General features: G+C 42.7%; 1 protein-coding gene and 1 long non-coding RNA gene across 2 annotated transcripts in view; both read right to left on the bottom strand.

Annotated features, from left to right (window-relative positions):
- LOC146198853 (synaptogenesis protein syg-2-like) overlaps positions 1–21,881 on the bottom strand; it is a 307,237-nt gene that overhangs the window by 184,759 nt on the left and 100,597 nt on the right. The window lies entirely within an intron of this gene.
- On the bottom strand, positions 12,888–16,636 carry LOC146198857 (uncharacterized). The gene is made up of 2 exons (XR_014704731.1): positions 16,564–16,636; positions 12,888–13,178 (listed from the first exon to the last, which is right to left on the bottom strand). It is a non-coding gene; the product is annotated as an uncharacterized LOC146198857 (long non-coding RNA).

The raw sequence follows: 21,881 nt of genomic DNA, 5'->3' as shown, positions 1-21,881 counted from the left end.
GACATTAAAACTAGCTTCGTTTCATCGTCTCATAGCTTCGTTGCATCGTTTCCCACAGCTCATAATGTAAATGCATTTCTGTTTCCTCTGACTCTGTCCATATTTTCGCCGCTGCCCTCCTCGTATGGATGACATCGCTCACCCGCTTACATTCCTCCTGCACAAATAGGCTCCATACTAGTTGACATCTGGGTGGTACTCCCCTTTTCTCCAAATGAAGCTTACACTAAAATCGCATCGGATTCTCTGACGTTCCATCCCGCCTGCTCCAGCATAAGCGCACTCTGATGGCAGTGGTTTTGGGATTGGTGCTGCGTTGGTTCAGCGTTAAGGCGTCAAGGAACATATTGTTTACGCCAGTCGCTCCACAAGAAAACCATAATGCAATTACACAATTACCGAGCAGAATTGCCTAAAGATAGTTATCGCCGTTCTGCGGTTTCGCTGTTGTTATACGGATGACCCTTCACGGTGGTTACTGATTATAAGTTGTTGTGTTGGCTGATGACCCTCTCTTACCCTTCTTGCCATCTTGCATTATGGGTAGCCTGTTTTCAGGAATTTGACTGCACAGTTTCGTACAAGTGTGAACACCGGAACGCTGACGCCTACTGTCTCCCACGTTTGCCGCTTGCCACGATAGCATATGAAGCCGATAAATTTGAGCACTACATCGCTGCAATATAGCCTCATTTCCTGACGCCCCTGAGTTCCTGCACTGAACAAAAGCAGGACGAGAATCTCAAGTCAAGCTTTTCCGCTACAGGGTACATTGCCGCTTGCAGACCATTTCGTTGTACAGAACGGTCTTGTGTACAAGAAGCATTGTTCGCAAACTTTGGGTTTGGCAAACAGTGATCCTCTGTTCAGCGTGGTATGCATGCCAAACCTACTTGAAGACACCAGCTGGACTGTTCACGGATGCGCTAACGCACCCAAGAACGTTTCTACTAGCCGCGGATGGGTAAACCCACCGAGAAGTATGTGGCTATAGCAATGCTCAGTGGGCGAGCTACAAATGCCCCAACAGCACTCTTCCTGGTCTCCTTCATTTTGTGACGCCTCCAAGATCTCATCTTGAGCAGGACGAGGTATGCCTGTAGAACGGCAGGTTGGGTGGGTTGGGGGTGATTTATGACGAGAAGTAATCTTAACAGCGCTAGATGACGGGACAAGGACTAGAAGAGACTAACAATGACACTGCTAATATCACTTTTCGTCACGAATCACCCCCAACCCGCCCAATCTGTCGTTCTTTTCATCAGATAGCCCGCCTGATAGCTCGTCAGACAGCCCGCCTGAGAACACTTACCTCCAAATTGTTCTCTACATCCAGCTACGACGACCACCGTCGCCATGTATGCTACCTACCTGGTGAGGTGGTCCGGCATTTACGTCCAGTAAGGAAGCCTATCTCAAATCAGGATTTTGCGCACTGTATCAATCTCTATGTTATCCCCGAGAATATAGGTGACCTCACCTATCAGACTGTGCGCCTAGCTCACACAAATGGCCGACATTCTGCACGTACTGAGTTTATTCACATCGAGCGACTGAAACCCTGTCACTTTCGTGCTGATGACTCACTCGCCCGCAGAGGCCTTCACTTGCGACGGGGGGAAGTGTTATGGACATGAAAAAGTCTCAAGGAGAGCATGGAAAAATGAAAGAGCAGGAGAATGAAGTGCGTGCTCTTTTCCGAGCTTGTATTGCGAATGTGTTGCTTCCCGCAAGCTCTGTGCACCTGGCCTGCTGCCTGCTGAGCCGGCTAGAATGTCTAGGTCACAATGTCACAGATATATAAGAAGAGTTAGGGGCGCACGAACGAGAATCTTGATTTCCCAGGTTTCAGCAGGAGCCGGCCTTCTTCGCGGAGACCGGGCCCCGGCCGAAACGTCGCAAATAGATCTATGTTTTTGTTCATGCGCCCTACATCTTCCTAACATATTTGTGGATCCAAGAAGACTTTTTTGAGAAAAGGATATGTGTGTGTGTGTGTGTGTGTGTGTGTGTGTGTGTGTGTGTGTGTGTGTGTGTGTGTGTGTGTGTGTGTGTGTGTGTGTGTGTGTGTGTGTGTGTGTGTGTGTGTGTGTGTGTGTGTGTGTGTGTGTGTGTGTGTGTGTGTGTGTGTGTGTGTGTGTGTGTGTGTGTGTGTGTGTGTGTGTGTGTGTGTGTGTGTGTGTGTGTGTGTGTGTGTGTGTGTGTGTGTGTGTGTGTGTGTGTGTGTGTGTGTGTGTGTGTGTGTGTGTGTGTGTGTGTGCGTGCGTGCGTGCGTGCGTGCGTGCAAATTGTAACCAAGGTTTTAAAATATACGCTAAGCCCTAGCCTAGTTCAGTGTCGCCTATGCTAATATCTGCAGTATTTCTGGTTTACCAATGTTATATATTTATCAAAAATTAATCAGCTATCTTCTAATTATCGCCATGAGAGGGAAATTTTCAATCTGCTCGAAATACTCATAGCTAGTTAGTATTCACTAAGATAGAATTTACGTGAAATGATTTTTTTTACCAGCCGTAAACGATTTTGGCTTTAACATGTCTTCTCCCAAAGCAGCAATAAAAATTTATCTAATTATTCTGTACTAATTTTGTTTGCAGATTAGTATAGAGACTCTGAACAGCTCTGAAATTCGTTTAACTGCGCTGGTAACTTTTGTTTCGGTAAGGTTCGTGCCTTTGTCAAGAAATGCAGAAAGAAGCAATGGGTGCCCATTACTTATATACATGCACAGTCCAATAGCATGTGGCCAGTAAATATCTACTACTAAAATCGAAATATCAAAATAAGGTTTCTCGCTTGTGATGTACTGGAGGTGCAGGATACATAAACAAATTAAATACAGAATGGCACATGCTGCGCACAGGTCATCCATCTTAAAATATTTCTCAAGAAAAAGCAATGTATGTCACTCCAACCAGTCACTTTCATCGCACAAAAGATAAAATATTACAAGGTCAGAATACATGTTGCACTTAGTTCTGCAAAATCCGGGGGCAATTCACCTACTTAAACAACATCCTGATTGGTGGGCGACAGTGGCAGATAAAACCTGAGCATAATTTGACAGTGAAAGATAACTGTTACTTAACACGGTTAAAAGAAAGGAGAAATTAGCACATTTAAACAGTAATTCGTGTAATCAGTGTATAATATTTGCGACCTATGAGGTAGAAAATGCAAATTCCGCACGTGCGCGCTACCCTCAGTGCGACTGCATAGTGGTCGCATGAGCCCTACACCGGATATACTGGCACTGCACCTCGCAATCATTCAAGACATGCGCATGCAGAGCCAGTATATCCAGTGCATGGAGGTTTTTAGAGGAAATGAAAATGCACCCATGTGCACCAGAGTGGGTTGCACGCCTGGAACCGCTGATAATGCTTAGAAAATTTTAAAGTAGCAGAGCGTACGCCAAGTTTCCGGTAGGCGGCATGTGAATGCTTTCCTAGTTGTTCTTTTTAATTTGTCAAGAACTGGCAATAACAATAAAGAAAAATATGTATGTACTGGAACTGCATTTCACAGTCGCAATTTCAGCCACGTACAGTCTTTAAGTTGCATATACATTACGTTCAAAACGTATCACTTAGTTTAAAGAGTAATGGTCTCGTGGCTGACGTGACTTTTGATCAACGGTCCGGCACAAATATTTACTCTGCAGAAGTGACGACCTCACAGTTGACCCTCTTTTAAAGGATATTTAAGGAAGGAGAAAATCATATTCTCCTTTAAAGTTGTGTCCATTATTTCACATAAGTACAATCTGTGGCAAGAGGGGCTGCTCTTAGCGTCGTCACAACTTTCACTATAATTATATAGTGTTTGTAAGCAGCTCTCCTGCTGCGAGAGTTTTCGTGCGGATCACATGACCGCGTTGGATAGCTTCTGACGTGTCGACTGCGTGTCAAAATCGAAATAACATATTCTATTGAACTTAAAGCCTCTGAAGAAATACACCCTCTCCGGGAGAGACCACTTGTGTTCCTTTTCTAGTTATAAACAGGTGAAACGTGCCAATCTCATAGGAACTTTATTCCCTGAATTAGTAATTGCTGTTTCTTCAGGTTATTCGAAAGAGCTATTTTCGGATGAGCTATGCAACTCGTAAAAAACGCAGAATTTTGATGTTTACGCAAAATTAAGCCAATTTTAACAGCAACTACCAGCATGCATGTTACAGAACATAAAATTGCGATCTTTCTCTATGCCACGAAATAAAATTTCGTGATAGTGGTGTCTTAGATGTTTTTACAGGGCGATATCTAGGAGTGCGATTATGAAACGTTTGAGTGTTCCTTTCTCTCAGGTTCAATCTCGGCCGACGCGGCCGCGTCTCGATGGAAGCGGTACTGTCAAGATCCTAGCCGCATACTGCACAACGCACTGCACATTTATTAAGGAAACCAGGTGATCGAAACTTCCAGAACATCCACACAGCGCCCCTCATAGTCTGAGTTACTTTAGGACGTTAAACCCGATATACACGCCACATCGCAACCTTGAATTATAAAGCTTCCTTATACTAGTTCTCAGTCCAGTATGGTCATTTGCAAACTATGGCTAAATACACCATCTTCTGTATTTCAGACAGCAATATCTGTCACGTGCTCGTCATACTTTAGATAAACAAGAAGGATTTATCTTTTTTATGGTTCAAACGTTCCCATTTTGTTACAGAGACTTCCTTTACATGGGGAATAATATGCAGCTAAAGCAACTACGTTCTGTTTTCTTTCATTTCGATGCTGCGCGTACTACGAAACCAGCCGATGAAAGCGCGAAATCAAGCGAAACCAACCCGCCGCAGCTGCAGCAGCCGCTGAGCGAACGGTAAGCAGAGCTCGCCCTTTGCGTTAGCGGAGAGCGTAACTCAAAGAGAAATGTTCCCATTGATCTCGCGGCGATTGAGAAGACTGTAAGAAATAAGAAATAGCACGCTCCCTCCCAGGGGACCGCCTGCGTTCAGACGTCCGAAAGTTCGGTTTGTTTTTTTCCCTCTGTTCTGTATATATCTTTCTCCTTAAATTGGCGTCTCTCATAGCCTGAGTCGCTTTGAGACGTTAAACTCCACAAACCAACCATCTCCTTAAATTGATTGCAGTACTAATCAGGAGTCCGTAACAAAAATTAATACAGAACCCCTACTTTTTCCATCGCTTCGCAGATTGTTAGCGTCTTTCTGCGCGGAGGGGGGGGGGGGTGAAAACGTTAACGGTTCGACACACGACATGAAAAATCGGTGATCAAAAAACTCGCAACTAAACATATCCACTGTATTCACGTCTACAAAAAGCCCTGATTCCGACTTCAGCAGGTCATGCTGCTTCACCTTCAAATTATCTTAGAAGCTGTGTTATAAATTAGCAGCGAGCTATAACGACTCTGAAGGCTATTTCTATTGGCACAACTCCATTTGGTCAAACCTTTCCACGTCTGTACTTGTTGTTGTTTATTGGGCTATGGCCCTCGTTAATTGGTCTTACCAAGAAACTATAAAAATTACTGCAGCTCTTTGCGTAACGAACGTAGACACGTCATCGAAACTTTTTGAAACTAAGTTATGGCCTTTTTTTTTACATTGTGTATAGCTTCATACGATGTATTGTGTCATTAGTTCGCTTAAAAGGAGCCGACATCTATCTTTTCGCGACTCTAAACAAGAACTGCGACAGTATTTAGTTTCCTCTTTGAACTTTTTATCGCTATGAGCTTTCTTTAGCGGATGCATAGGCGGAAATTTGCGAGAGTGTTCTAGTAAAGAATCATCCAGTTATGAAACTAGCCAAACTATCCAGCCACATGACCACAAGGCTTTAGAAGGGTGCGGCATTGTTTTTTCTAGCGCTTCCAAAAGGCTGAACATAACACCTGTTTCCAAAAATATAAATTAGGAGCCGCTTATTGTAAATTCATGGCGCTTTAATATGGAGGTCTGATTACCTATTATAATCCTTTGGGATGAGTGTTGTAAAGAAAGAGGAATGTTTTATATACTCACGTGGCTCCCACTTCCAGTCGTCAGAACGAACTGTACTGCATAATACCAGCACTAGCACTGTAATTGTAGTGCCGCATAGCAGCATCCGCACAGCTATCACCATGGAGCGGTGAAAAATGACGCTACACTACGGCCGGAACAGAGAGCTGCTCTGTACGCCTTGCAGCTACTGCTACTTTATATTGGCGCTAGGCGCCCCACAACGCCAGCACTGGATGAATATTGCAGTGCCAATATATATTTAGCCTGACGCTGAAGCCAGCAGAGTATGCAGTGCCCCGCAAGATGTTTCGGCACCTTCTTCAACTGAAAAGAGCTACATTTATCACCAGCTGTTGTCAAGCATCGGAAGTTCGATTTTCGACAGTTATTCCAGTATGAATGAATGAAAGAATTCCTTTTTCGTGGTCAGAACAATTTCAGGTGAGCCAAAATAAAATCTCGGCCGTGATCAAAAACTAGAGTGCGTCACTCGATAGCACATGAGACGATCAGCAGACAGGGTGAAACCTTCAACGGACAAACGCTCGCGTTCTTCCCGTCTGGTATCTCTGTCTGGCACAGCTGCTAGAGTAGTCTGTGTTTTTGCATCGTATTGCGGTAAATGACTTTTCTTCAGAAAAGGCCCCAATTTACTGTGCTTTTCAAGAATACAATTTCCTTATCTTTCTTTCTCGTTAGGTGAAAAATCTGAGGAAAAAGAGGCCCCGAAAGCCTGAAATGCCTTCAGCAGCAAAAACGCAACCTCCTCAGCCATATTGAAGTGTATAGCGGGGTAAAATGAAAAGTTTCTTTCTTCAAATATTAGAAAACTCTGTCATCGCCACAGCTGCTGATGTTTTGTCATGTTAATGATAACTCGTTCTAGATGCAGCTAGATCTTCTTCGGAATTTTGAGTGCAGCTTGTTAGTTCTGCTTAGCATATTCTTCATCCACACAAGAACTACTTGAACTATTTAAAAATTTTCGAAGATCGAGAGTCATTGGGATGCACGGTAATAAACTGACTTTCATTTACTGTTATATGCGTTAAATAACTACAAACGAACTTGAGATAATTGTCTCCTCTCTAATGCTGCCTGAGTGCAAAAATAGTGCCAATCTTTCCTTCCTTCCTTTTATGAAGCGCGCAACTCGTCCACACTGCCTTACTTGATGTAGGTCAATGAGTTGATGAGGGCCGGGAAGTTGAATATCTGGCTTGCTACTGTGCGCAGGAGAAGGGGAAGGGAATAAAGATTGTAATGATGGGTGACGATGTAGTGGGAAGTTTAAAAAAATTAAACATGGCTTAGCCCTGCTATGCCTGGATATACGTAGCAAAAAACAGTGAATACCTCGGGCTCAGAAGAAGTTAATTTCCCCAGTCTTCTGCGCCGCTCATCAGCAGCAAACTCTCGTTGGCGTCCATGTCGAGCGCGTCTAATTTCACCGGCGTTCTATAGTTCGTTTACAGGAAAGGAAAGGAGCAGCATCTGTCACTCGCAGAGAGGGTGCCTCGATGCCTTTCGCCTCCGCTTCGCGAAAGGCATCGAAGCACCATACTCGCGGAAGGCAAGAAGCGCCGCTCGGCGGTGTTGGAGCGCACTTGTTCTCGCTTGGTCCTGATAGCTGACGGCAGATGGGGGATGTCACATCCTTGACGTCACCCACCTATATGACGAAAAGGCGTCGAGATACCCCAGAACCGAGATGTCGCGCAAAGAACTTGTCGGAAAACGTGCAGGAAAATACGGAAGTGACTTAACATGTACGTTATGATGCAACCGTTCTTTTGTAGCGTTCAGGGTAGTGCCACACTATTTCGCAGCCCATTTAATATTCATCTGCTAGTCAAGATGGAGACTAGTTTTTCATGATTTGAACCGACGGCATATTTACCTTCTCTAGTATGCTGTTTATATGCATATAGGTATCCTTTGAGAAGTGAGGCTGACACAGCGCCTTCCTTTCTAGAAACACCAAATCAAACAAAAAATGCTAACTGCGCAAACATAAACGCTTGAGCGCACTCTAGTTTTTTTCCGGCACTTTCTTCTGACTTTGCATTTGGCCAGATAATCGAGGACTCCCGGATGTTACTTTCGTAGGAATGCTGATAAAGCAAATCGTTTCCCTTCATCACAGTGTGGCCAAATACCCAACGCAGGTTTGAGCGCAGGGTGTTTGTAATGTTTGAAATGCGAATCAGAGATTCTATGCAAGGATGAGCGCTAAACGAGAATAATTTTTATAGCAGGCATCTTTTAAACTAAGGTAGGTATAAAAAGATAGAACATTTCTAAATTATTTGCAAAAATAAAAAATACATATAAAATGAGGCATAAGGTAAGCACGTGTTGAGTATGATTAATTATTTTAACTGAACGTGTCAACAGTGACTTATATCCCCCTGTTTTTCTAAGGTAAAACTGGCAATAATGACTTTTATTCTGAACCATCAGACTTAATCACAAGGCAAACTACTGCAGCATGAGGAAGTTACCTCAAGCGTATAGAAGCAATGATGGCCCTTCGTTTTTCGCTTAATCACTGAGTAAATTTTGTCAATATAAAAAGCACCTTTTGCAATTATTCATAGGTATAGTATATATAGTTCAGTATTACCGCTTCAGCAACCAGAAATATTTACGCATGAGCTGAGCCCTGTATATTTAGCTAAGATAGTCCTGGAGACTGGGAAGCTCCCTCATGACATAGAAGTATCAGTATTACGACGACCCCAAACGTAATGCCTGGAAAATGAATTTTCAATCTACAAACTATTGTTTCACTGGATTGGAAAGGGCTTGGATTAAATGGTTTTGTTCATGTGAGAAATTTTGCCAAGCAGAAATTGGAAGGATGCCGTGAATCTCATTTACATCCATGAGCTCCAACAGCTCAAACTGAATATCCACATGATCATCGAACAATCTTAACATTGTTTCCCTGTTCCACATAACATACCGTGCCGCGACTCAAGATTGCAGTTCGGTCTATGGATCGGTATTCCTTTTACAAAGCAATGCATATTCCGAATCGAGAGGGCCTGCAGCCATATTTGTCAACATGTATCTGCGAGAGGACAATCGAACTTAAATTTTGTGCGAATACCTAATTTCTGCGGCCGAAAGATGTTCATTGTGTTGTGCTCTCGACTACCTGGTCCTTAACCTTGTGATGCAGGATAAGGTCCTCAGATTATGGCCACAGTAATCGGTTGCCCTAATGGCCTATAGGGCACTGTTGAGGCGAAAGCCTTACTAGGCTTATAAGGAAAATCTCGCATGGGCGAGATCTGTACTCAAGACGTGTCCGCGAGATTCCGCGCGATATCGGCGTGGCTCAGTCTAACCTTTAAGAAGAAAAATCATCCTCCAACGGGAAGCAAACTCCTACCCCTCCGATCACCGATCAAACACATTAACCAACTACACAACGCCGGAAACGTGAGATACATATCTTAGTCCACCTTGTCCAACGCTCCTGTCGTTTTCATGGCAACGTAGGCACGCGACGACGACGCCTTCAGCTTGACTCCAGGGTGAGCGTGGCGCAAGCCATTGTCGCCAACTATGAAGGCCAAGCGGCGCATTGAGCGCGCACCATCGCCGCCTAGTGGATATACCCAACTAGAATCCGACACGCAGTAAGCCGCTGTCCTGCACTGTGGAATCCACGGGGTTCTGACAAATAAACACTACATTAGAAGCAACCCCAAAGGCCGTCGCTAATCGCATTTAAGTGCCTGCAGTTGTCTTTTTTTCGTTTTGTTTTTTGTTACTACGAGCGACTCGCTTATGTGCGAATTGTGACTGTCCTTCTTGGTCCTTCTCTTTTTTCCTTTCACGTCCCATCATCCCTTGTCCCATATGCAGGTTAGTTAATTGGAGCACCTCTCTGGGCAATATTTTTTATCTATTTGATCCTGCTACAGCTTTTCACGTGAGAATTTTACGATTTGAGCACTACGATATTACATGACTTAAATAATTGTACGATAACTTAATTCTTTCATATTAGTGCTTCAGGTTATACACACAAATTTTAATTTGAGCGTGGGCTATAGGTAATTCTTTTATTTTTTTCAACAAAGTTAGATAAGATTACTAAAAATACTATTACAGCATTGACAATGAAAACACTACGACCGCTTAGATACGAAGCTCCATAAATAATGGCAGCTAATCCGGGCCTGCTGATGCTAGCCTTCTAACCAAGAAAAAACATCTAGAACACCAGCTTTCGCAGGAAGATCGCGCAAGTTTGAGTTAGGCCAGACAGACACTTTCGCACAAACGAACGCATGGCGATGGTGTAGGTTTACACATATTGGAGACCTAGCTCCCTGCCAATCATAGGTTTGAGGCCAATGTAGAATGCTACTAAGGCTGCAGAATAAAAAAAGAACCAAATTAGAGAAATTTCCCGCACTTAAGCGCATATATACAGCTGCTTGTATAAATCAATAAATAGCCTTGGTCGAAACCCATCAAGTGCCCCGACCACTGAAACACGGATCCTGAGCTAGCGCATCAGAACCTTGAGACACTTGGCAGTTCGCTAGTGAAAATATTTAAGAGCATATTTTGCCGGCTACCTAAATACAGTTGAGTAAAGCGTCTTCCTAGCACTAAACCGAAGAAAATTTCCAGCATGCCTGAGCGATAAAACAGGGAGAGCATTATGAAGCGCTGTACATTGACGCCAAATTGTTCACATAAAAAAATAAGGATCATACCATTTTATCTGTAGACTATCTTCATGAGTTAAACAATGCATGAATCCACACAGCAATATGTCACATGCCTTGTTAGTAAAAGACCAACATCCTCTTTTTCTATATAGTTTTCACCACGGGGAAGTAACTGCTGCATTACTGACTACTTCACAATACTAGAGTAAGAAAAACGCCTAAAACATGCGGATAGCAATGAGAGGAAACCGGTTATCGAAACCAAGGCGTACAATGTGTGTGCTTGGGCAGCCATCACGCTGGCATCGAGTGAGACTGGCGATGCTGGCAGGTATTAATTAAGTTGCTTGTTTAAGTTTTCTTTTATTTGTTTTGTTTTTTTTAATATTCGGTGCTTGGGGATAATATGCAATTATATGCGCTTAGCATAAAGCAATTTGCCGCTGAGGTCCGTTAAAGGATATTTTCTAAAAGTTATGAAAAGCACACATATTGTATAACACTTTTTTTTTCTCGTCTTGCTAGATGCTTGTTAACATGATACCGATTGCCATTATGTTCAAGTAATGATGAGTAAGCGTTTCACTCACGCAAAGCATCACAATAATTTTCTATCAAAGAGTAAAAATATTTGCTCTATAGGCTGAGAGACAAGCAGCTGGGCATATTTCACAACTGGCGCGAGTGCTTTTTTTTTTTTTTCGGTAGCCGTGTCATCACGTCAGCGGATGAGAAATGTGGAACTGACAATATATTCCTGAAATAACAATGAACGGTCAAGCGGGTCAGCTGCTCTGTTGGGTCTTTCACTGGAGGCTTCTATTCATTTGCGCAAATTCAATCATTATTGAAAAACAAAGAATATTCAAATTTTAAATGACCCTACCTGTCTAAATTAGTCTTGTTCATCGCATTCAACTGATAGTTATTGGATTGTTAAAATTGAAATTGGACTTCCCTTGAAAGTTGAATACGCCTGCGTAAAATACTTATCAAACTTATACGAACGTAAGATTTAACATTGCATTACTGCAACTCAAGTGTTCTCATACACAGAAATATAACTGACAGAAAACATTTTGGCCACAATTCTGTCTTGTGAAGACACCTCACGTATTCATTTTGCTTCTTAAGCGCAGCGACACTATAAATCCGACATCATTATATTGCATGTATTTTTGTTACTCTTGACATTATGTTCAAGCTCATACGTTATTTGCTAACCTGCTTAAGTTGTGAAATTAGAATAGCGGTATCAGTAGGATGTGGAATGTAATCAATATTTTAATCACTTAATCAAAAATGATCATTTCAAAAACCAAAAAGTGGTAGGATTTTGCGCAAATAGAAAGCTTGCCGAAATAAATTGACTCTTAGGCGGCAACTAAATCAGGTTGCGGTTGTGTCCAGTCTTCTTAATGCAGAATCGCTGAATGGTGCAATTATCGTGGCCCCTCAGGTCATTAATATACTCTGACCTAGCTGAAGAATCAGTTACAATATTCTGGCTTAATTTGGCTCCTTTTCGTGGGCAGTGACGCTTTCGTTTCTTTTTTTTTTTTTCTAGAAGAAAGAAACAGCTATCCAGCAAACCTCGTCATGTGCAGCCTGCCTTCACTGTTTTTATTTTTAGATTCAAAATGCGGAGGACAGTTTCAACTTATGAGTAACGTGAAAAAATAAACCGCAGATAATTATTTCGTGTGGAACTTGAATTTCAGTTTAAAGGAAAACGAACTTTCCATTCTAGACAGAGAGCCAAGTCTAGACGTCTTGTATATCTGCTCCGTTTTTCAAATGAGAAGTTTTTGTGAAAATTTGCTGTCGTTCTTCTAGTGTCCCCTATATCAAGCTGGGGTTTTATGGCGTATATGTCGGCTCTTCAAAAAGTCATGAATGAATGGTTCATTGGTGTTTTAGCGAGGCGAGAGTTTAGACGTCTGGACAGACTACGTTATGCTCGTAAAAGCCACAAATGCGACGTCTAAAAAAATTTTTAACACTGTGGCAGAGAAAAAAAAAGCACTCAGGCGCAAAACACCGCACTTCGCGTCGGGTGAGACTTTCCTCTTGCTTTTGCCATTGCAACGCTGCCTTTTGCTTGATTATGGGCCACCTAATATCCCAAGCTTGCACTTTTGGGAAGAATTCACAAGCGTTTTTACAACTACAAATACCTTTATTCCAGCATCTCGTGTGATGCTAGCCCGCCGCACATATGTGAATCGTTTTCATCTCATAAAGAAATAAACAGAACGCTAGTGAGGGCATATAATTATATCATCTCGTGCGACTGCTTAGGCGCAGCACACAGCCCATGGCGTTGCTTCAGGTGCAGGTGGGTATGGTGCAGGCATTGAGGCAGCAAGACTGGCCGTTTGCCTCACAGTCAAGGTCTGCGCAGCTTTCTGTAGTTGGCAGCTTCGGACAATGATATGTGCCGTTAGATTGGCCTGGGCACTGGGGAACTGGAGGCGTCGGCCGTTCGCATTCTCCTAAAGAAAAAAGAAAAAAAATCAGAGAACATACTTTATTATTGACAATATAATGCCTGCTGAATGCGCTTTTTTCCGCGTTTTTCATTTTTAGAACGTAACTTCAAAAACGTAGTTTCTCGTGTTTTTGGTACTCCAGCGCTCGAGTCTATGACGATTCTCGGAGAAAACGCAACGAAAGTTTAAAATATTGCATTTCTTTCTCAAGCATTTAAAGGTTGCAAGGAACATAAAACTTAGCGCTAGCTGCATGTTATCAAACGCCTTCCATCGAGTAACGCGGTAGGATAAAAGCCAAAGTTCAGATTATTCTCTCCAAAAACATGGAAAAGGTGTTTACATTACAATGCACCAACTTTTCTCACTAACATGTTCACTTGAGCAGTATTACGAGCAAAGCAAATATTCCCGTATGCATATATTCTGCTTCGGAAATAAGTACAATGTTTAGCAGTAGTAGCCAAACAATTACGTTTGCTCCGAACCCGTGAAATGGAGCCTTTGTGGCATTCCTGAATACCAAACGTTTCTGAACTTAATGTCGAAGGCTCTCCTCAGCATAAGCAGATTTAGTTTGAGGGGGGCCATACGTGCTCAGCTAAGCGGCTGATAAACAAACTCCGTTGCCAGTGTTACGACTTCCAAAGCCGGTACATTTTTGCCTTAGCAACAGAACTCAATCTGTTTTGTTTATTTTCATATGGCGAGGACAATATTTCTGTTACATTTCCTAACTCGCAAAACATGCAGGAACTGCAGCTTGTATCAGGCGGCCTTATGTAAAAGCTGGATAATTTGTCATAAGAGGTATATGCAATTGAAGGACAGTAATGTATATTAGCCGGGAGCCTGTCAATAAAAGCCGGGAGCAGCAAGTCAATAAATCTTATACTTTGAATGAAAAAAGTTCACTTAAAGCAAATCAAGCGCTAATAAAACTTCTACATTGATCTCAGGGGGTAGAAGAGTGAGTTCGTATGAATAATAACACGTAATAAATCTGCGCAGTGCAACATTATCTGGGCAGCGCCATGTAGACGAGAAATGTGCTGTGCTGCGCTGGGTATACGCTCACAATGCTTGTCTCATAAAGTAAAAAAGAAGCAAAAGTTGTTTTCTGCAAAAACACTGAATGCACGTTATTATTAAGCCATTTAGCACGCAATCCTTCCATAGAGCTGAATGGTGAAAACAGACGCAATATTTTCATAAGCGCTAAACGTCGCAATATTTTTCGAATTCATAATGAAATGGCTAGAACAACGCAAACTGCTCCTTGGAGTACCAGATGTATTGTCAATTAGAGCTATTAGTATGGGCGACTGAATCCTAGTAGAGCGGCTCTCAACCAGACGGTACGAGCATTTACTTACTAATTCATCACTTACCTACTATTACCTACTCACCCCCTCTGTCATCCTCCCCCTCCCCCCCCCCCCCCGCCAAAAAAAGAACATATAACAGAATAAATTAGAACATAAATTATTGACTTTTTTGCATTTATCCTAAGTAAACATTCCTCGTTATCCCCTTCTTATCGTTATCTTCTCGCTTGCCTTATATGATTTGTGCTTAGTACTTCTTATAACTCCCTCTGCTGTGCGATATATTGTTTATTGTGTTTATAGATTTGTATAATTAACACTGTTTTCCTGTACTTGTGATTGTGATTTTGTTTTTTACCCACTTTGCGAATATATTTGTATTTGTCCCCCTTTACACAATGCCTCTCTGGAGGCCTGTAAGGTATATGTAAATAATAACAATAATAAAATAAAACGAATAACCGTTCAACACTGGTTCCCTGCCAACATACTGTTTATATGTTCACCACTGTGTCACCCTACACACTGAAACGCATATCGTTCCTCTTTAAATACCGACCTCAGCATTTGAGTTCAAATAAAACTTTGTCAGCACAAGTTTTGCTGGCTTCGCTACCTAAAGACAACAATTGCTGCGTGGGCTTTTTCCTATTTAGAGGTCTGTGACCGCCACTGAGGCACAGAATATTTTTACACGGCATGCGAAGCCGGTACATGAGAGCCCAGGTGGGCGCAGCGAGAAAGGAGGAAAAAATGCACAGCGAGAACAAAGCAACACAACGAGATACGTGTACGCGCCTCAGTCGGGCATGAAGGGTAACCATATGCTTGCATCACGATATGAAACCATGGTGGAAAACACTGCCAGGGAAAAAAAAAAAAAAAAAAAAGATAGCGGCTTAAAAGCCTCTGCAAATATATCTTGGCAAAAGGTCTCTGTGTCATAAGCATCACCCGCACATTTAGTTTGGTCGTGTGAAAAAAAAAAAAAAAAAAAAGTTGATAGTTTTTGTTCCACCTTACTCATCCAGTTGTCTTTCATTTTGTGTTTGTTTTTTGTTGTTGTTCTTTTTTTTTCAAGGAGCGGACTAGAGCGTAAACGTACATGCTACCTTGAAGGCTCCGTTTTCTAGAAAACAGGTCCGCAAGAAGTAGTCTCGCCCGACGAGTCACAAATCCACAGTTGTTACTGTGGATTTGTGACTTTTACTGGGGCCCCACAACTTTTCTAGACGCTGCGCTACTGGAATAAGATCTCTGTACTCACATCCGTAAAACTAATTTATACACGGGAACACATTAACTATATCGACTAAAACAAGTGTCCTCGATGGATTAGCATAATTACTCCAGTGAGATGAGAGATTAAGGCTAGCGGCGAGGTTCAAAATTACAAGGCTCAATTCCCTTACGAAGATCCTTCTTTTAATTGGTGAATCTATTCTTCGGCCTCGGACATTTTTTTTTTATTTGGATTAAACATGATTTCCACTTGAAAAGAATCAATTAGCAAAACATAGCTGGTTTAGTTTGGTTTTAGAGTTTAACGTTCCAAAGCAACTCAGACTATGAGAGACGCCGTAGTGAAGGGCTCTGGATCACCTGCGGTTCTGCGGCCGCCGCGGTCAGGAATTCAATCCTGCATCCTTAGGCACGTAGTCGAGCGCCCTAACCACTGCACCACCACGGCGGGGCAAAATGAGGTCTGCCAGTGCAACAATCCTAATGCACGGCGTGGAACCTGGCGGTCATCCACACAACATTGTTGTATTCATACTGTAGTAGTCTTGGTGTGAGCGAGATCGCATCCAACAGCAAGAACGAGAAAAAATATTATTTTTAATCCACATTTATAAATAGTAAAGGCTTGTCGCACTAGCAGAGAAGCAACAGAGTATTCGGAAATTGTAATATATATGTACTTTTAACAAAAACAAAAATTGCAAAGTGTATTTATAAGTGTCTCTTCAACACTGCTATATTCGTTTTCGGCCCAAAAAGAAAAAGGAGTGGCACAGCAAGAACAGTCGTTACCGGAAAAAGACAAACGTTTTCCTTACCATCTTTCCCCGAGGATATTTTCATTCCTAAAGACGAGTGAATTATCATCACGGAAGTTATTACCGTGAACACCAGCGCTTTACGTGGCCAGAACATGACGGGGGGGGGGCTCTATCTAGCGCGCAGAAAGAACTGCAACTTTGAGCACAGGGGTGCAGAGCTCAGCAAGCCTCGCACCTTATAACGTCATCGCAGGAGGAAGGGGGGTTGGCTACGAACGGTAAATAGAATTTCCAAAGGCCCCGCAGCTCATGCGCAGCTGTGCGGGCTTTTTACGAGAGAACTGTAGCGAACTGTAGGGGAAGAACAGCAGATAAACAAAGCATAAGCGGCACACAGGAAAGCTTCGCTTTATCAACGGAAGCGTACACGAGAAAGGCGCTTGCGCATGCGCGCTTGAGCATGCTGGCAAGCAGGTAACCGACCAGGCTATAGTACTTCAAATCTTTTATGTGTTGCCCTCTTTCTGACGGAGCTGCTCTCGGCAGCAAGGATATAATAACGGCAACTGGCATATTAATGATTGATATATGGCATGCGATGGAGACTTTTTCAACTTTTTAGGTAAAACAAGCCTATATTCTCGTCTGTGATACTTTCGTCCGCTGTGTTATAGCGGCCTGCAAGTAATACATGGCATATCACACATGTTAACGCGCGTTCGCGCAGGAATATTTGTCTGTGTATACTTTGAAGTGTTTTTTGTTTCTGTTTTATTTTTTTTTGCATGTGTGCATGTATGCGCGTTTGTAAGTACAGATCTCTGCAACTGCGCCGGTGTGTGCGCAATGTGAAGTGGAGTGTGTGGAAGACATGTGCTGCGCGTTGTGTGATACGAGTGCCGCCAAGTGTGGGCGTGGTCTCCTCTATAGCCCGAACTAGCTCAAGCAGTTCCCTCTAATATGACATCATCACCCTTTGTTCGCACCTGTCGTTTACTTTCCCGGTCCTTCTTCCCCATCGCGAACTAGCAGGCCGGATTCACCTTACCACCGGTCGACCTCTCATACTCTCTTTTCATTAAATTGCTTTCTCTCTCTGTGTGTGAAGGTATAGTGAAAAGTAACTATAACTCGAAAGTTTCACCTTCTTAAAGCTACACATTGCTTGTGAGGGATGCCATAGTGGACGCCTCCGGATCTATCTAGGCTACCTGAGGGCCTTCCCTCTACGCTAATTGTGCACGGCTGTTTTTCTTCCGCGACGAAATACTGCCGCCGTGGCAGAGATTTGACTCCCGACAGTGGGGCAAGCAACCAGATGACAAAGGCACTTAGGCACTACTCTGAGTAGAGCAAAAGTTTGCTTTCGTTTCTAGGGTTTAACGTCCCAAAGAGCTTCAGGCTATGAGAGACGCCTTAGTGGAGGACTCCAGAAATTTCGATCACCTGGGGTTTTTTAACGTACACTGGCATCGCACAGCACACGGCCGTCTTGCTTTTTACCTCCATCGAAAAGCGGCCGCCGAGACCGAGATTTGATCCCGCACCCAAGAGAGTGTAATTCCTATGAAGCCTACGATATCAAAAAAAGTCCTCGATCATTCTACAAAATGACAGCGGTACACTTTCAACTCCATTTATTTAGATTTCAAAAATTTGTACAAAAGCGGGTTACAAAAGCATTTAGGTCCTTAGCAAGCTGCTAGTTATAGCACTTAGGTCCCCTTACGTGCGGAAGTGCGAAAGCATTGCAGCTTCCGGGCCTAGTTCTGTTATGATCTCGTTCTGCGTTTCGTTGCTTTTCCGACATGTACAAGTTTAATTTTACTCTACTTCGCTTACTTTGCTTTTTTTATCAGTGCTTCTAATTTTGTGTTACTTTTGTTTTTGTTGACATTTGGTTTTGATTGTATTCTTTATTTCATTTCAGATTTGTGTTGTTCTTTTCTGATGTTTCTAACTGGGTTAAATTTTATTATCATTCTTATATTTTCCGTTATGCCCTAGAGCGTACTTGCCCAAGACAAGGAGAATTATAGACACATTGGCGTGGAGTCGGCGTATAGTGCGACCAGGTATGTGGAATTAAAGGCCGCAGTATACAAACCAACATTTCTATTGCACGTTCGGTATTAGAGACAGTATCAATTGAAATTGACCAAGTAGCTCTAATGCAGATTGAACTTGTTGGATCGTTTGATAAAGTCCGTCACGATTTCCTGTTCGCTACCTTGCAGCTTTCAAATATTGTTGATATTTGTTCAAGGGCCTAAGGCTGTGCTATGAAGAGCCTTATACAACGCTAATTGTTAACCAATAGCTAGCCAATTCCGTTATACTGCAATCGTCTATTCGCCAAGGGTCTCCATTGTCGCATTTGCCGTTCGCCCTATATCTTTAACCCCTTTGTCTTAGCATTATCAATAATGCTGCTATTGGAGGTCCCCCCCCCCATTCCCCGCCGGATCAATGTGAAATTAAGATTTTGGCCTATGCTGATGATGTCGCCCTTTGTTGTTCTGGCAAAAAGAGTGTGCTCCAAACTTTGCATTTAGCTTAACAGTTTTGCGCGGGACCTTATGCGGCTATTAATTTAGACAAATCCCAAGGACACTGGTTGGGTCAGTGGGGTACGAGTCCGAGTCCTTTTGGAGGATTAAGTTGAGATTGCGGCCCCCTACGCTATCTAGGGGTCCCTCTGCATCAGGTTCGCAACAGTGGAGCATAGTGGGATTCAGATATCGTACCTATCAGATGACAAGCTCAGGCGGGGATGGGTCGGAAGCTTTTTGGTGTTTGCTCGCGCGCAAATCTGCAAAACATTCTTGTTTGCAAAGCTTGGCTACGTCCTGCAAGTCCTACATTGGACGAGGTGTATTCAATACACTAAATAGTCGCAACTTTAGTATAGGGAACCTATGCGTCGTGATAAACTTTTTCTTTCAGTAGATTTTAGCGAATTAGGTCTTGTTCACTCGTTCGGGCACCAGCTAATTTCTTGTTGTTTTTTTTTTTCGCTTTTTAAAGTTGGCAAATCATCCCTTTTTAGTATCTGTGCTTATTAGGCGCCTTAGTTCTCACTTGTCTTATCTATTCGCAATGACTGGACAAATGCGTGAACGGACGCTAGGAGGTTTCATAAAAAGGTAGCGGACACCTTCAATTTCCTCACTGCTCGCTTTTCTGTAAATTCTTTGTATAGCCTATCCAGAAGGAAGATGATTGAGGTTCTTACTAAGTCTTTATTCTCCATACGGCAACCTTATCAGAAGTTTATTGACATTATCGCTTCAGAGCCTGTTAAGCGCATGAGCATTCAGGCTGCTGCAAGAACGTTCTTTCTTAAACTGCACACATCAACTCTCCCTGTTAAGCATGCCTTCAAGCCAAGCAACTGTTTGTGCCATGACCGATGAATGACCGGCCTGTGTGAAAAGCCAGATACCGTTGACCACTGCTTTATTCAGTGTAGTGATGTTGTGTTTTTCTGGGGCATTAGTTGCTAAAGAGGGACGTCGAAATCACGCCAAGCAGTTAGTATTCGTTTTTTGACATTTTGGAAGGACTCTTATATGCCTTATAATTTGTTCGTGCTGATGGCGCTATTTAGTTTATGGAAAATACGAATGACGGGCCGTCATGCTGAACCACCCACGATTAACGAAGTCTTTATTCCGAGAAAAGTGCGCTTTAGTGCGGGGAGTGTATGCTGCCCTGGAAGAGCCACCTGGTTTACTACCGCATATCGATGCTTGTGCGCCTCCCTGAATATTTACATTCGTTATGGTGGGGAATTACTGGGTTTTAGCGGCTTTGATTATGCAGCCTAATGATTTGAGGCATGACGGGTTATAGTTTTTGCTTCTCGGAAGCTTTTCCATATAATGAAGAGAAAAAAAAAGTCGGCGTAGAATGATGGTTAGCACGCTCGGCTGGCACAAGGAAGGATGTTGATTTGAGTACTGGAGTGGACAAGGCTTTTTTTTTTTCTCATCAATGACTGGCAGCAGAATATGCACGCGCTTTTTACACATCCATGTCCAGAGCTCGTGTGAAACGTTGTGATGACACCCCAGGAGGCAAGAGATGTTTTCACATTAAAGGCATGCAGTGTAAAAATATATAGTTTGTCCATATCGTGCAAACAGCACAGCAAAAAATATTTTGCACTTCTCTCGCCCCCATGCACATCTTTGTTAAATCAGCTGAAAAGCTCGCCTGCATAATGTGCCGACATACAGAAAATGAAGGCGGGGACAAAAGCATGGATTATACAGGAGCGTAAGCTCTTTTAAGCATATTTTTGCATGGTCTATCAAGCTTGCACGCAGCTTGACGGTTTTATTTAAGGGGACGCTCACGATTCGTCTTGTTAGTGAAGGTGACAACATCTTAGCGCCATCTCTTCACTCTAAAATTTTTATATGCATTTTGTTTAAGTGTCTTTTGGCAAAGAAGGGCGCTTTATCTGCTTGACACTTTGGTGGACACCTACTCTTGGCCACAGTCGACCATGATCATTTCGGACCAAGCGAGAAGTGTAAAATTGCACACTGAGAGAAACAGCTTACGCTCTGAAAAAAGCAAATTACAGAAAGTAAGCAAGGACTCTCAGACCATTCACGTACCACCCTTTGTATTTTCTCTCTGTGTTATATATAAAGTACAACCTTGGCGCATAGATGCAGTTACGAGGAATATATAATTTTGTGACTTCCTTAGCAATACTTAGATTCATCAGAAAGCTGAAGCAATACGTAAATTATGCGACAAGGTCGGCCACCCATCTGCTAAGAGCGGTTGAGGTCCGTCCCGAAAAACGCAGCAGGTAGAAAACTATTCACTAATAAGAATTTAGCGACACAGCCTGTACCAGCCTAGCACATGCGTTCGGTGACGCTTCGCCAATGATATCCAGAATATCAGGATCAGCTTTGCATTCTAAGAATTATCCGAATCGTTTCATCTTCTTTGTGTGCACGTTAAAGAACCCCAGGTGGTCGAAATTTCCGGAGTCCTCCACTACGGCGTCTCTCATAGCCTGAGTCGCTTTGGGACGTTAAACCTCACAAACCAACCAACCATCTGCTTTATGTTCATGTTCTGTTCTTATGGTTTATTGCTATTATGTTTATAGTTATGGTTTATTATTATGTGTATGAATTATTATATTTATGGTATATCTATGGTTGCATTCGATATGTCCAACAAATGCAGCTTTTATGTACGTTTACGTTTATCTGTTGTTTCAGAGTTCAATCTGATTAACGCAGTAGTGTTTCTTCTCTGCGTAGAATATTTTGTACGTTGTTGCCAAAAGAAAACCCATTTCTCTGTCAAGCTGTTGATGGACAGCTTTCACTTCATTCACCCTA

This window comes from Amblyomma maculatum, chromosome 2 (assembly GCF_055883805.1).
Source record: "Amblyomma maculatum isolate TAMU_Amacu chromosome 2, ASM5588380v1, whole genome shotgun sequence".
Lineage (NCBI taxonomy): Eukaryota > Metazoa > Arthropoda > Arachnida > Ixodida > Ixodidae > Amblyomma > Amblyomma maculatum.
The sequence above is the reverse complement of the archived record's forward strand: the minus strand, read 5'-3'. Positions and strand labels throughout refer to the sequence as shown.